At 32.9% G+C, this 16,680-nt stretch overlaps 1 long non-coding RNA gene across 1 annotated transcript; it reads left to right on the plus strand.

Annotated features, from left to right (window-relative positions):
* The first annotated feature begins 5,625 nt into the window (after positions 1-5,625).
* On the plus strand, positions 5,626-14,466 carry LOC143258613 (uncharacterized). Its single transcript, XR_013032403.1, has 3 exons — positions 5,626-5,859; positions 11,143-11,230; positions 14,294-14,466. It is a non-coding gene; the product is annotated as an uncharacterized LOC143258613 (long non-coding RNA).
* Positions 14,467-16,680: the final 2,214 nt, after the last annotated feature.

Below are 16,680 nucleotides of genomic sequence, written 5' to 3' on the forward strand. Positions count from 1 at the left end.
TTGGTTATTATTGTAGTCGTGGGCAGCCCTATGTATTAAATTATTAAAATAAGCTTCTCGTGCATTAAGCTTCAAAGTGACTTTTGCTTGTTGATAAAACGTGTGTATTTTTCATTCAAATATGTTTAATGTTGTAGTAAGTAGAGTTTGATAGGAGTTTCTTTTAATTTAGGCGAGTGGACATTTCAGGTTGACCTGAAATTTTCAAGACTGACGACATATGATAATTTGTAATTAAATTACATAAACTTGCATCTTAGTTTGGGATGTACGCCAATCGTGTAATGTGTCTAGAATTGTATTCTAGTTTAGGATATATGCTTTATGTTTAATGCACATCATCCTGTGCCCTTATGGCTCATAGGAACCAGTGCTGAAATCTACAGCTAGATAGATAGAAACAATTTGAGTAAAGTTTCATGCTCAAGGACACGACAATAGTTATTGTGCCCAAGGGTTATACATCAATGGGAAGATGCCGGGTGAGTGAAAATCAAAGGACGCCACCTGAGGGTTACATAACCATTCATTAATCTGTAAATTATGTTCAGACCTGAAAATAATATTATTATTATGTAACATAGAAAGGACGATGCCGCCTTAGGGTTATATAATTATTACCTTATTGGCAATAGACTCCGTCTTAAAAAGAGGATTGATATAGATAATGTCAAAGTTGCACTATTGAGCGTGTTGCTAGAGGCGTTATTAGGAGTCATAGTTCCACAATCTGGCATCAGAAAGCGTTGCTGTATAAGGGATATTAACATCGTAATTCAACACTAGTGGGCATGTTGTTATAAGCTGACAGTGTCACTTAGGTTCTATAGATAGATTGACTTACTAAGGCTAGTTTTTTATACGCGGATTATTTTACCATTAATAGAATTTCTATAGGCAGATGGTATTACTAGGCATACTGTGTGTTACAAAGGCAGGCGGTGTTTTAAAAAGCAGACTGTGTTACTATGCTTTGGTACGATGACATACATATTCCAACTTAATTTTGTAAGTTTCAGTTATATATTTATAGTATTACTTATGTTGTACAAAGGCAGAAGTTTTAAAGGTTCTTTTGTCGGATGGTATTACTTGGCAGATTGTATTATTACATTTAGTGCTATTAGGGTTAATTGTGTTTCTATAAATCGATAGTTCACTTGGATGATGTGCCCTTCGTAGAGTATCTCAGTATTTCTTAGCTTGGAAGTTTTTATTTGTAGATTTAATTATATCCCCCCGCTAGTACAGCGGTATGTCTCCGGATTTACAATGCTAAAATCAGGGGTTCGATTCCCCTCGGTGGGCTGAGCAGATATCCTTTTGTGGCTTTGCTATCCGAAAAACACAACACAGATTTAATTATGCATCCTAAAAAGACAGAAGTAAAAAGTGTATTTGACAAGAGAATTATTATACCACACTACATGTTTCTCAAAAACTATTTTAATATTGCGGAGGTTGGATGATGCTCTAAGAGTACAATCTCTTATTATTTTATGCGAATGTCAAACATTAATGTGAGTAATGCATAGGCAATGATAAAATAGAGTTATTCTTTCATGTATATAATGTTTTTTATATTTATTATTTTATTATAATGACCAGTTTGAACTATTACCTTTGAAGACACATTTAAAATTAACCTAATTCTCACGAGCTGACAGAACCTCTTGAAAAAAATCAGGGTTTGTGGCTTAAAAAATACCGTTAACAGTAAGGTTGCCAAAAAATGAAACAATGATAGAATGAAAGAAAGATTAAAAAGATGTTTTAACCGGAAGAGTAAAAACACACAAATTAAATTAATTAGGCTCTAACTTAGTTGTTTTTAAAATTCGCCAAGGACTTCGATTGGTCTACGTCAGCCTATGTGTGTGTGTAAACTAAGAGGTAAAACGATATAAAAAGGTGAAATTCAAGCCATCCCTTGTGAACGTTCGAAGTGTTATGGACATATTTAAGATAACAATATCAAGGCATAGTTATGTCGTTAAACAACACAGACAAATAATTTATGTTAGTTAAGTAAAATAGTTTGAGTGCTGAATTTAATAAATTATTTACTATACTGGATATGCTGATAGGTGTAATCTAGATAGGTGATTTGCTTTGTTCAAAATTTAATACTTATAACTCTCAGTGGAAATTAATTCACCTTATAATATCACACTGAGTAAAGATAAAATATGTGTGGTCTTGAAGTAATTTCTTCGTTGTGAGGCATGATTTGATAGTTAAGTATGTGAAAAGAAATACAGTTTATATTATAAATTGTTTAACCAGTACGAACTTGGCTCTGGACGTAGCAAAACACCTAGAGAACAGAATTCATATTGCCGTTTTAGGTTAACTTGTAGATGAAACATTTGGCAAACTATAACATCATAGCTGGAAACAAAACCTTAGAAATGGTCTAGCTTCATGTTTTTAACTTATTCTTAAATACGTTCAAGAAACCTCAAACAATTAAATACTAATGACAATAACTAAGTTAATGGCTTAGCGAGAAGCATTGAAGAGAGTTTGAACAGACATAGCCTTTCTGGTCGTGACATAAAGGTTTTATTTCTGTTAGTGTGTAATAATTAATATACATAATGCGCTTTATGTGTAGAACACTTTAAAATTGTTTAAATGTAAAGCACAGAATTTTAGAAGATAAACAACCAGACATAATTTAATACAGAAAAACGTTTTTTTGTTTAAAATCCACTTCACCATTTGTTGTTGAATCTTTTTCATGGTCCTTTTCAGGTTAACGGAATTATTATATAATATATTTATCTCAAGGGAAAATAATTAAGCAGTTAATGCTTTGATATAAAACATTAGATCTATATATATATGTGTGTGTATGACAGGGAGAGATCATTCACTTTATAATTGGTTTGTGACATTATTTTACGTTAAATACAATTTTGTGCATTTCTGAACTAAATAATCACTTTCAGAAATGTTGGGAAAAAACAAATTTTATTCGAATGCAAAGAGTACAACAATAATTAAAATATTACATAATTTTAAGATACATTATAAATAGAGATAAAAATATAAGAACAAACAAAAGGAAAACAAACATTAATTAGCTCTGTTGTTTTTGGAGCTTTAGGACCTAACTTTTTAAGTCAGTTGTTAATCCTTATTTACGGTGACATCATCTATCGCTCGTTATCTTAGCAGAGCGAAGTTTATGCTTGTCCTTTTTGAAAGCATTGAATAACATACGGTGATGTTTCTCGACGTCATGGAGTAATTGACCAATACGAGTAAGATGATCATATATCATCCTCATTCTTCTTTCGTTATCATTTACTTTCTTCTTATTTACACTCCCGTGTATCTGTTTTCTAGGTGGGTGATGTATGTTTTTTACGTTTTTTCTAATATTATAGAAATTATTTGTTTTCTGAGGGGCATCTCGTACATTTTTCAACATACACCTTTTATTAAATTCATCATTACTTTGTAAATTGACGTTTCATGTTTCAATTTAAATACATTTCTTTGACGTTTTTGAAATAGTTTTACTCCGTCCAATTCCACTCTTTTTGTTCGTCTCTTAAAAACTCATTTACAACAAAAGAGGAATAAATATCTATATTCCCTTCTGTAGCAGGGGCATAAACTGCTTGTCCTTCAGCACCTTCATTTCTTGTATTTTAATGATATGAGTCCGGTGTATTTTTTTGTTTACATTAGCAATGTTAGGTGCTCGATGCTGGCTTTTTAGATTGACACGAGCCAAACGCTTTCCTTTTCTAGCAGAACATTATTTTTTTTGTTTTGTTTTTTGGAATTTCACATAAAGCTACTCGAGGGCTATCTGTGCTAGCCGTCCCTAATTTAGCAGTGTAAGACTAGAGGGAAGGCAACTAGTCATCACCACCCACCGCCAACTCTTGGGCTACTCTTTTTATCAACGAAAAGTGGGATTGACCGTAACATTATAACGCCCCCACGGCTGGGAAGGCGAGTATGTTTTGGCGCGACTCGGGCGCGAACCCGCGACCCTCAGATTACGAAGTGCACGCCTTAACGCGCTAGGCCATGCCAGGCCCCACTAGTAGAACAATATCTGGTATTTCTTTCTTTCTAATATCATTCGGTACTGTTTTCTTAGTCTCACCATTGTCATTCTTTTCCTTTTTACTAAGTACGTCTGGGAATCGTATTCTTCTCCCCCACCCGTCATGGACCATGTGCTCACTGTTAACAACGTTTTTCTTCTTACGACTGTCATATAGTTCTTTTTTTTTTTTTTTGTATGCCTCGGAACTCACAGTTGTCTTTGTTTCAGAATTCACAATTATAACACCTTCTTCTATGATGACGTAATGGTCATTTTTCTGCCGAGAATTATGGGAATAATATTTTTATCACACATTTATGCTCACATTTAATACAAAAATTAGTTAATTATTGACATATATAAAGCCTGCGATTTCAAGAAGGACGATTATAAATATAGCTCTAGAATAAAAAGCAGTTTAATCTGAAATAGAAAGTATCGTGTTGGGTATAAAGTACTTACATGAAATAAAGGAAACAGGAAGTATATATGAATATTATCATATAAAAAACATCCTTTATGACACTATATTTAAGAAATCAGTTTTGTACATTTGAAAATAACCATAAGTGTTCCATTTGTATAGTTTATTCATATCCAGAAAAGCATCTAAACTATACTGTCTACAAATCAGCTGAATTAATTACTACTTGTGTTTTATGGAACAAATGTATGAGGTGTATGGATCTGTTGCCCATATAACTTCTTTCTGAGCACTTAAAACACTTTAAGTACAAATTAAATTTCCTCGATACCGAAAAAGTGGATGAATGTTGTCCACCCATCGTTTCAGAGGGATATGTATTTGGTGTGTAAACAGTTCTCGCACCAATAATTTTTAGGCGAAAAACAAAAGGAGTTAAAGATTTATTATAGTGGTAAAAGAAAACATTTAGCGACAGTCTACTCTAACCTAAGAAGGTCGAAATTGTGTTCTGTACTTTATTTTAATTAAGCTTCTAAATACCCATACCAGCCGTCCACTGTTTGATAAAAGCTTGATACGTGGTAGAATGGGTATCAGAAAAATAGTGGGTATAGTAGTCAGCTGCCTTTATCACTGCTCGTTTTTGCTGTTATATTGTTATAACTGATGTGGTGGAATAACTCGTTTTCTGTAGCCAATAACACTATTTTTTTTTCTCTAAAATTCCAATCAAAAGACTGTTATTTATTGTGTTACTGAATTGTAGACAGTTGTTTCTTAAAATTTTCATGTTCTTCATTGTCAAGTCGTGTATTTTGTTAATTCGTAGTTTATGTAATGGGTCATGTGAAATATCATTTTAGAAGTTCTCGTTCAAAAAATGTCTAATTTATTTCTAAAGTTAAAAGTGTGTTGTTGTATTGTGTGTCCTCTCTCCGCTGTAGGGGTTGCCTGTTTCATTTCTTCAGAAATAGCTCTCGTAATATCTTTTACTATCTGTTGAGGTGTCGTATTTATTTGAAATTGTAACAATTGGGTCACATAGATGTGTATCTACTATATTATTGAAGTTGTTCCAGTCTTATTTTGATGTAATTGTTTACTGGTAGCAGATTTATGGGTATGTCTTGTCTGTTAATTTGATCAGTAAAAAATATAGGAAAGTCATCCCTGAACACTGTTGGGTAAATTGCGAAATTCTAGAGCATAGTGTTGAGTCAGAGATAGTTGAAGGTCAAGAATATCCTACGACTTTGTAGCTGAATGGGTAGTAAGAAGGATTACTGCTGTTGGTGATGTGCATGTTACCATTTTATAGAAGGGTGTGAAGGGCTAAGTCTAGTATTTGTGGGTTCGATATGTAAGTATATGTTGCAGGCATTGAAATTTCTTATTAGAATGGGCTTATTAGCAGGCAGTTTTGTAAAGAGTTTATATCTCACGGTTTACTGGGTAAACAGTACATAGCTAAAAGGAGATCAATGGACTGTTGTAATTGTACATATTACATAAAATACTTTCCTTAATATTTGAAAAATTTACTGTTTCAATTCAGACATAATGCGAAAGGTGGTTTAAAATAAACTGCTAATTCTCTTATTTTCCGTCGTGTGGAAGATGTAAGCCCAGAAAGTTCATATATTTTTCTTTGCAAGAGTTTTTGAAATCGAAGAATTTAAATGTCATGGTATCTAACCTTCATTGACAATTTATTTTTAAATTTATCAGTGTGTTTCTGACTGTTGTTCCTAGAGCTATTACACTTATGAGCCTCTCTCTTGGGTTTTGGGTATCATATGTATCCTGGAGGGTCAGGTGCTCTTTGACCTCTTCCTCCTTCCTTTACTTTTTCAGTCATGCAGTGTTGGATGGTATTAGTTACTGCTTTTGGGTCAGAGTTGGCTGAATTACTCCAACCTTTTTCAGGGCAATCTCCATGTACTGGTATACATATATAGATATTCTTTTACCCTATTACTAAGATGTCTAGTTTGATAGTGGCCCTGTTATTTATATATATATATTACTTTTTTATACATTTTTTATTATTATTTTCTTCATTTATTTATTTTTATGTTTAAAATATTTGTTGATCGGGGAAAGGTGTTTAGGACTATCTTCATCATGTATTAGGTACCTGTCTAGTTTGCATAGTAATTCACTTTTCATCTGATTTTTATCAAAATATGTTATTATACTATGTAGGATTCTATCTAGTATGGCTGGTATGTTTGAATATTTACGTATAAATTGAGATGATGTTGCTTTGGGAACTCTATATGCTGTTGTGAGGAGTGCCTTATGAGCCTTGATGCTTGATTTATTTGTTTTTGAATTTTGTGCAAAGCTACAACAGGGCTATCTACACTAGCCATCCCTAATTTAGCAGTGTGAGACGAGAGGGAAGGCAGCTAGTCATTACCACCCACCGCTAACTCTTGGGCTGTTCTTTTACCAACGAATGGTGAGATTGTCCGTCAAATTATAATGCCCCCACGGCTGAAAGGGCGAGCATGTTTGGTGTGACGGGGATTCAAACCCATGACCATCGGATTACGAGTCAAGTGCCTTAAGCACCTGGCCATCCTGGGCCTCGACACACAGTGAGATGTAATGTGGCTTTAGTGTAGGTAAAAGGAATGTCTGACTGAGTCATATTAATAAGGACGTTATATTCAACACTGGGGATGTTGGTGCACTAGCAGAAATGTGTAAATTCAGTGAGAAAGGCCAAACAATTCACCTTTAACTCGTCTTAATGAAAATATTACCTAAGCTGGAACAATTTGAATTCACTTGGTTCCAGTCCAAACATGAGGAGGTCATTACAATAAAATAAGTCGATGCTTTTCCTTTGTCATTAAGCAGAAGTTAAACGTTTTAGAGTTCTTCAAAATAAACATAACTGTGAGAAATTGATGGCCTTTCTTTAAAATGTGGTCTTCGTTTTCCAATATTTATTTGTATACTTAGAGATTTTGTTTTATTCCTATATATACAGAATGTTTTATTGTGAATTTAATTGATTTATCATTTAAACTGTATTTTAACATTATAAGAGAACAAGTTGAATTTTACATAAGCAAACTTATTGATGTGTTTTTTTGTTTTCAAACATAAGTTCTGTATGATAAACAGAAACTTGCCAATAAGATCTAACTAGTCTTATGTGTTACTCTTCCTTGGGCCAAACTTTAAAATCTCTCCCATGTAGTTTACTAAATTGATTTTAGTTTTCATGATTTCATAATATTAATTTTTTATAAATATACAACTCATTAGAATTACGGTGAATATTTTAAACACATTGTAACAGCTAATTTGCCTTTAACCTTTTACTTTCCATAAAAACAGTGTAGGACTAATTTACTCTATAATGGAAATACTAAATGCTGAGTAAACTGGGGATGTCTAATAACCAATGGAACATTCACTCTGTTATCATTACAGTGCAATACTTGAATCATAATAATGCCAAGGTTGTTATTACTAAAAAACAAAATGTAGCAATCACTGACACCTAGTAGTAAATTATACTAACTAAACTTTGGCAACTTTACTAGGATAAGACACAGGATTCATGTAGGTTTTTCCTATCAGACATCCACAGTTTGCTGAAGACTAAATTCCTGTTTGTGTCAGAGATTACTAACAATTATTACACAAGAAACTCATTAGTTTTACTTAAAAACTTTTATATTAATGGTGATGATAAATGATATTTATTGTTAGCTGTGTTGAATTTGGTATAAATATTTTGATCTTGCTTTCCAATTGGCTTCTTAAAACAAGTGAATTGTTGTATTATAAGTTCCTCATTCTGCATCCATAAACAGTCCTCAGAAAGTCATCTTCTAATTTTTGAAAACCAAAACAAGCAAAGAAAATGAGTATTGAATAAAAAATGAAACTACTAAAGAGTTCGACGATGCAGGTTCTACAATAACGACATCATTTTTTTCTTCTAGAAACCTTTGTGTTTTTGTAGCAGATGATAAATAATTTGTTTGGGAGAATATGAAAGCACATCCATGTCAAATGTATCAAATACTTCAACATCCTTACTTAGCCAAATGAATGATGTGTTTATACTAAATTCAATGAATGCTCTAAGAAAATGATTAGTTATGTGGTAATGCTGTGACAAAGAAAGCATACAAGACTTCTTACTAGATTGAACCCTCCAAATTTTGTTTTATTGGTTTTTATCATGCTTTAATCAACGGAGATCTGTTTTGTGAAAACGATACCTGATAACTAATGGAATAATCAAATAGACATGATAATCCAGTGTCTTATGCAAACTTTATACTGTGTTTTTAATAGTTTTCATTTTTCTCCAAATTTGTTCATTATGCTTATTTATCATGTAGCTTAAAACAGTTGACTTTTCAAATTCAAATTATTCTTAAAATTTTCTCTTCAATCCTGTTGTAATGAAGTATTTGATCTGAGAATACAACAAATAAATAGATAGTAAAAAGAAATTCTGGTGTTGTAATTACAAGATTTATTCCAAAGTTTTCTGTTTTTGATAATGTGCCTACTGACTTTTGCTTGAGGTTTTTAGTTTAAATGAATGCTTTTGACTTAGAAAATGGATTATTCTCACAAAGAGGACACATTTTTTTACTGGAGATAAGCTGTTTTACAAGATGCTTCGAGTGTAGGAGAATTCCTCTTCTGGACATAGAATTTTTGCTCATGCTGTAGAACTTTGTGACATTGATCAGCCTACATCTGCAGACACAGGAGGATCTTTTGATGTCTGGTGGATTAAGTCTCACTGTTAGGAAACTGAGGATGACTGAGAAACATCAATGCAAGTTGGCACCTGATGAGCCTAAAATCACTTGGACTCTGCAGCACTTTCAGGCTGTTGCTAGGCAGAGTATCTCAGTACCAGGCTAATGTGGATCAGCCAAGGATTAGACATTCTGCTGATGAATGACATCCATCAGAGCTGTTTCTATGGCATGAGAGAATACAGGTACTTGAGAAAGACTGTAAATTATGGCATGATGAGCCTCTTCATGCTGGGAAGTAAAAGTAACATTGACCATGTTTCACCTTGAATCTGCAACATTTGTAGTATTTCAACCAACCTTTGGCTGAGATCCTGCAAGGGAGAGGCTTTGGATTGCATCCTTGTAAGCTAGATTAAGCAAGTTTTGCCATCAATACTTAGAAGTACTTGCAATGCCACACCTTTTCTGAGAATAAAAATAAAAGGTTAATGATATCGACCTCTGGATAAAAAAATCCAGGATAACCATCAATGAGTGGTAGACTCTTTAAAAGTTACAGACAACCAATGGAACTCAAGTCAAGGGGTGCACAGCAGACTAACTGCATCAAAGGTCACCCTAGTTCTCTCAGTGCCATTTGGAGCTTAATAAATAGCTGTCAATTACCTGTACTTTTTTATCTGTGCAACTGATGAACTCAATTTTTTGCTTGGGGGGGAGAGGATTATCTGTTATCAGCCATGTCAAAAATCCAGAGACAATGAATTGGATTAGTGCATGTACTAGAGGGAATAGTAGCAACTCCCTGTACCTAAGTTGTGTTCTATGGTTTACTCCAAGACAAATCTAAAACATTGGTATTGTGTAACATGATTGTAGAAGTTATGGATAAAATGAGATATTTCCTGTTTGCAAAGCAGGCAACATAAGCTCAGACATTTATCTGTTTGATAAAAGATGAAGTAAACGTTTAGTAATTATGAGCTAGAGTATTTCTAGGCAGTGTAAACAAAGTATATGTAACCAGTTAAAGTGTATCTATTAGCATATCTGAGGTCACTGGTTGAGGAATGAGCAAACACTCAAGACCCAAAGCAGCTCACTCACTAATTGGCTAAAGATGTCCATGTATTTGTGATAAAGGATGGCCAGTTTGATCAAACAGATATAAGCAACATGTGTATAATTAAATAACAGCTGCGCAGGCTTACCTGGAGCTCTATGGAAGCCCAGTGCTGACATTTAACAGATAATGAAAAATGAAGTCATTCAACCTTTGAAAATGACTAGATCATATCCCTTAGTGATTGTGAAGAAGAAGAACGGTATGCCAAGTTTCTGTGCTGATTTTAAACAGACACAATAATTTACAATGATGCTTTGCCTTTACCACAAACATATGAATCTCAAGGCATATTAGAAAGTACTTATTGATTCAACATTTTAAATCTGGTATCTGAATCACGGCAAATGAAGCTGGATGACAACTGCAGGCTTAAAGCTGCTTTTGGTACAAAAGATAGCTTGCAAACTTTTGTATCCTGTCATTTGGTCTTTACAACACATTTGTCACATTCAAGAGGCTAATGCAGCTTATACTAAGGGTTGAAAGAGATGCCTAGTCTATGTTGATGTCAACAGTATTTTGGTGTTGGTAACAGTACTTACATGGTTCATAACACACAGTTGTGCACTCATAAATGTCTTGGACATTTTGTTAATCCATATAATACAGACTAGCCTCAAAAGGTTGTTGTACAGTAAGTAGTGACAATCTAAGTCTGTGTCCTTCTAATGCTCATTATAAAGCTCCTGGATTGCCATACATTGAATCCATTAAGTGAAACCAGTTCTGTGTGAATGGGTTTTTACCACTTCTTCAATGGTTTTTACAGTTACTTGAAGTCCTTGGGTCTTAATATTCAACAAAGAAAAACTCTCACTGCATTACCATGCATTTCCTTGATGAGGTCAGAAAATCAGGTAGGTTCAAGAAATCTTCCTATAAAATGATGAAAACCTTGTAACCTGAGCACTTTTGAATGATAGATCTTTCTTCTTCAGGAACAAATATGTATTTCCTTAAATGGTGATGTTTAACAAAGTTGTACTCAAATACACAATAATAAGTTTAGTATTTTTTAAATTCATAAATCTTGTTAGTGATGCACTTGGTTCACCTTAATAATTTTAATATAATACAAGTACAGCTGGTAGTGAATGAAAAATTCTAAAATAGTAGTCAGCTTATTTGTTCCTCATATAGTATAAGCCATCAGTATATGAGTAACACTCACAATTACCTGTTTCAACTCTTGTGAAAACAGTGTTCTCACCTTCATATCAACATCATTTATGTCTAATATGATTGTAAAATCTTGCTGGGGATGAGTTAACAATGGAGCCTGAAATGTGTTGTCACAGAGTTTAATTCATCTAAAATAAAAAAACAATTTTAGGTAAAACAGGCAAAGGTTGACCAGAAGATTATGATAATAAGACACAAAGACTAGAAAAGTTCAAACTTCCTTTTTTAATTATATAGTGAAGCCAGTTCTTAACCCATGCAGCCTTTGTAGGATCAATGGCTACAGTTTGTTCTTGTTAGTCTTCCCTGTTTTAAATTTCAAACCTGGGTTTTCTACAGTAAACTGAAATATACACTTTAGCAGCAACATATCACACAAATTGTTTTGCATTGTAAAATATTTCTACTGCTCATACATAAGAGAAGCATTACATGAGTCAAATAGCTTAACATAGAATTCACAGTAGCCAGTGCAAATGCTAAGAGTACTTTCAGGTTTGGTTACACCATACAACTGTTTTGGCAGTTGCTAGTTGCCAAAGCAAGTGTGTTGATTTAACATGATCTATCCAACACTCATAGAGATGGAAATGAAAATAAAACTTTTTTAAAATCCATGAAAGTGTCTTTATTTACCTTAGTTTTCAATTATTATTGAAAATTACCTAGCATTCCTTTTGTCTTTTAAAAGCCATTCTATCCAAACATGGCAACAATTTCAGTGATTTTATTGCAAAGAAGCTGGCATTCCATCCAGGAGAATTTGTCATTATTTCTCTTCACTCTTGTCACTGCATCTAGTGCTAAACATTAGTATGGAATGAATTTAACTTAATTAGCTGCTTAGTTGCAGCTCATCTTAACCATAGGCCATGTTGGATGGTATCTTATACAGCAGGCTCATACATAAGATACCAATGCTAAAACTACAATCAGAGACAATGGCTTTATTATCTGTAAGGCAGCATGAATAATTTCTGAGAAAAGGTTGTGAATTCCTGTTTATGTAAGGCTTATCTTCACTAGTGAGAAAAGTCAAAGCTGAATGGCTGAAATAGTGGCTTTACCCAGAGAACCTCATTTACAACAAGCTTCAGACATCACCAGTGCCAATACAAAACTCAATTTTATGTCTGATATGATTAAAGGATGGACTAAGATATGTTTAAATCTGTTAGGAAATTAGCTTGATACCAAACTTCTGACATAAGGTAAAGGCAGATGTCACTCATTTAAATTAGACAAAACAGTAGTTACAACAATTTATTGCTTTGTCTCCTACTGTTGCTGTCTGATAATTGACTGGGAGAAACCTTCTCCCTCTCTTCCACTGCATAGTTGGATACACAGATTCCAGTGTCCAAATAACTCACAATTAAAGGACAGCACCATCTGGTGAGATCTCTATGCTCTTATATTACTACAATTATCTTAAGAGGCTCTGGGAAGACTTGTTTACTTCTGAAAATTAGTACCATGATACTTGGTGGTGTTTGCTGTAGTGTAGAAGTGAGTTGATTACAATACCTTTGATATATTATTATCTTGGGAGCATGTTCTAGCCAAGAATGAGTTTTTGTTTTACTCTTCAGCTTAAATTAAATATAAAATGTCTTAGAATAACCATGTGGTGCTACATAGGCTGATATTCTGAACTTCTGATTAACTTATTGCTAATTCCATGCCAGACTATGCCTTCTTATATAAGTATAGCAGATCATTTGCATTTGATGCATAGTTCTCGTGGAGTCACAATTTTCAAGCCTTTAACTTAATACTGTGTCTGTCCAGTAGTTGGCAGTGTTTCCTACTGGACTGGATACTTAGCATAATGCAGTTGTGGCTATATCTTAGTTAAGAAGTTTCTCCTTTTTCAAGTGCTTAACAACAACAAACACCAAAGGCATTGCACCAACCCTTGTTTTCAGTCCAGCTATTTTAGGTAATTGCTTGCCTGAATTTCTTTCACAAATTATTCAGGTTTTTTTTTGACAGTTAAATATATTGATAGCCTTTCCATCTTAAAAAAGTTCCTATTAAGGTGTTACAATAGAAAAAGAGCACAAAAACAAATCCTTATTCTCAACAATAACTTGTGTCTGAGGTGTCTCAAGATGCAATTGGAAAGAGGAGGAAGTTATTAATTCTATGAGAATCAAAAACAATATTTTAACTGAAATAACAACTTTTTTGTACATATTGAACAATAACATAACTAACCAAACATGCAAAACACATAACAATAAGAGGGAGACCAGGTCTACCAAGAATTATACAAGTACATACAGGAGGTAGGTGTGAGCTTTATTTAAAGAAAGAAATCAGAAGTTTCTTAAAGCATACTGAATGATATTTATGAAGACTATATCAAGTATTATCTAAGCAGAGAAAGTAGCTTTACCAAGTCTTTGTACTGTAGTAGCCTGAGTCTAATTATAAATAATACTTTGCAGACACTATTATTCTTAAAGCAACAGACAAATGTATTGATATGTAATTTAAGCATGTTCAGTTGCTCAGGTTTTGATCCTATAAATACCATAATTGGCTGTAAATTTTCTTCATTCTAGTTATATTGAATAAACTATTGTTGTTTATTTCAAATAAGGATACATTTACTACTATTGCATTCGATAAAAACTAGGATTTACATATTAAATTTTAGTTTCATTTCATAATATCTAGAAGTATGTTTCAAAGAAAGCAGACAGTAATATTTAGAAAAATCTTTCTTTTAGGTGAGATACTTCAACTGTTCATATCATTTTCAATGTTCTGTTAGAAGCACTAAGAGAAAAAGAATTCACCATCTTCATGGTAGAGAATTTATAACTTGTCTGGCAAAACAATGTATTAAACAAATACTTACGATTTGTCTAATAAAATAAAATGTGAATTCTGTGTGATGAAACCCTGTACTTATTATTTAATTGTTCATTATACATTAATGACTTATAACACTTTCATGAAAAAAGTTTTATTTCTTGGTGCAAAATAATTTCAAGTAATTAAGAGAAAAATAGAATCATCAACTATATTATCCATTTTTGCAAAATGTATCTTTTGTCAATAGATCTTGGTCAAAACATAAACAAAAACTTTAAAACTCAAAATGAGAGTTGTGATGAACAAGTTGATGGTGTTATTGCATGCCAATACACCTCATGGCAGGTATATTCAATTTTAATTTTCATGACAACTTTAACACGCAATTTTCTTGCAACAATCTTGGGCCATATTTTTGAAACTTAAAAAGTTAAAATTGCATTTAGTGTGTGTTTAACCTTTGAGTAATAAAATTCAAAAATAGTTTATAATAATCTAAGTAGATCTGTGGTTAGCAATTTGACAATCTTAAACCACTTTAAACACTGAAATATTACACTTGTAATATCTGGATAATAATTTCATATATTTTTTTAGATGACAACAACCAAACGTTTTCATAACTCAAAACATACTGGCATCATCCATCTCATCTTTGTTTCTGTAATTCTTGGGTGTAAAAACATAGCTACTGGAATTTATACAAAACTGATTTTTGCTATTCAGGCTTAGAAGGGTTGGTAATAACCTAATTATCCATTTCTACTAAATTTCTAACAAATTAAAACAGAATTGAACTGATATTGATAATTTTTACTGTGAGACAGTGCATGTACATACATAATACCAGAATGAGACTCAAAATCTTTATTATGATACTCTATGTATAGAATGATGCATTGATACTTACAGACACTTACCTTTATCATACAAAACTACATTTAACCAGAACAAAATAAATTGGTACTCAAGAAATGATTGGTGTGTGTGTGAATACACACACACTACAAATATATAAATTATAATTGTGAAATTGGCAATGCACATCCCTACTTCTATTTTGAACTGAATGATGGTTAAAATATTTGTAGGTTTAACTAGAATGCCACATTAATAATGAAAATAATATTCTTTGAATAGGTTCTATAACTTATTTTTGGCTTAATTTCTTAACCTGAGCTCAAGTTGCAGCACATGAGGGAAACAAATCAGGATTCTTCTCAATAACACCCTTAATAACAATAATAATGCACACTTAATTAGCAAAGTAGGTCTTACTCCAACCACTATTGGCTTCAAAACTAGGTCTAATGCTAAATATGTATGATATAGAGCAACATTAAGAAAGCCACCCTCAATATCCTGAAAAACAACAGGCTCTCTAGTGGCAGAACTCAGACCTAAAGACAATATACCTTTTAATAACAATGACCAAGTTACCCCAGTATTACGTAGAAAACAAATGGGTGTGGGATTGGCTGTGTCAGTTGTCAAAGACACAGAACAAACAGATAAGAAAGGTCTAAATTCCTCTCTGACTTCATCAGCTTTTTTATCATTGGCCAAACCAACAACATCAGGTGATCTGGCGAAACTACATCTGTATGTGGACACAAACACATTGGGTGTTGCCTCCTTTACTTTTTCAAAGACCAACAGTTGCATATAACCTAATGAGATTTCTTACAAAAATGGCAGACAGGCCTTAATGGGTTTTTTTCCTGAAGATTTACCCTGACTGTCAAAATATTTTGAACTAGAGGAGCTGGATTTTTTTAGAGAATCCTCAACTTTAGTGGATTGAAGAGATATTGGTTTTTGTGAAATGCAGAAATTTCTTTTTTATGAAAAATGGTTTTATGTATTAAAGTGTAACCACTGAAAAGAGCAGCTGCTTCCTATAGTGTTTCAATTTTCTTTTCATCCATGTTCACAATGTTTAAATTATTCAATTATTATAATTGTCATAGTTTGTTGAGACTGTTGTATATATGTATAGAATAACAATACTGATCAAAATAAACCTCTTTTTCACAGGCAAATTCCATATAACTTTTGCCATCTTGCTTGCAATAACCTTAAAGCTTTTGACAGTAAGCCTTTTGTACCAACTTTTATGCTTTAACCTTATTTTAATTCATAAAATCATCTCGAGAAAGAGAAGCATAAGCTTCTCATGGTTTACCGTTAAGAATACTTTGTGATAATAATTACCACGCTTTGTGCAATGTTCTCAAAATGCTGGAAATAGTTGTCAACTTCGTCTTCATTGAATGGTTATAATTTAACATATTGATTA

This window comes from Tachypleus tridentatus, chromosome 8 (assembly GCF_004210375.1).
Source record: "Tachypleus tridentatus isolate NWPU-2018 chromosome 8, ASM421037v1, whole genome shotgun sequence".
NCBI classification, from domain to species: domain Eukaryota; kingdom Metazoa; phylum Arthropoda; class Merostomata; order Xiphosura; family Limulidae; genus Tachypleus; species Tachypleus tridentatus.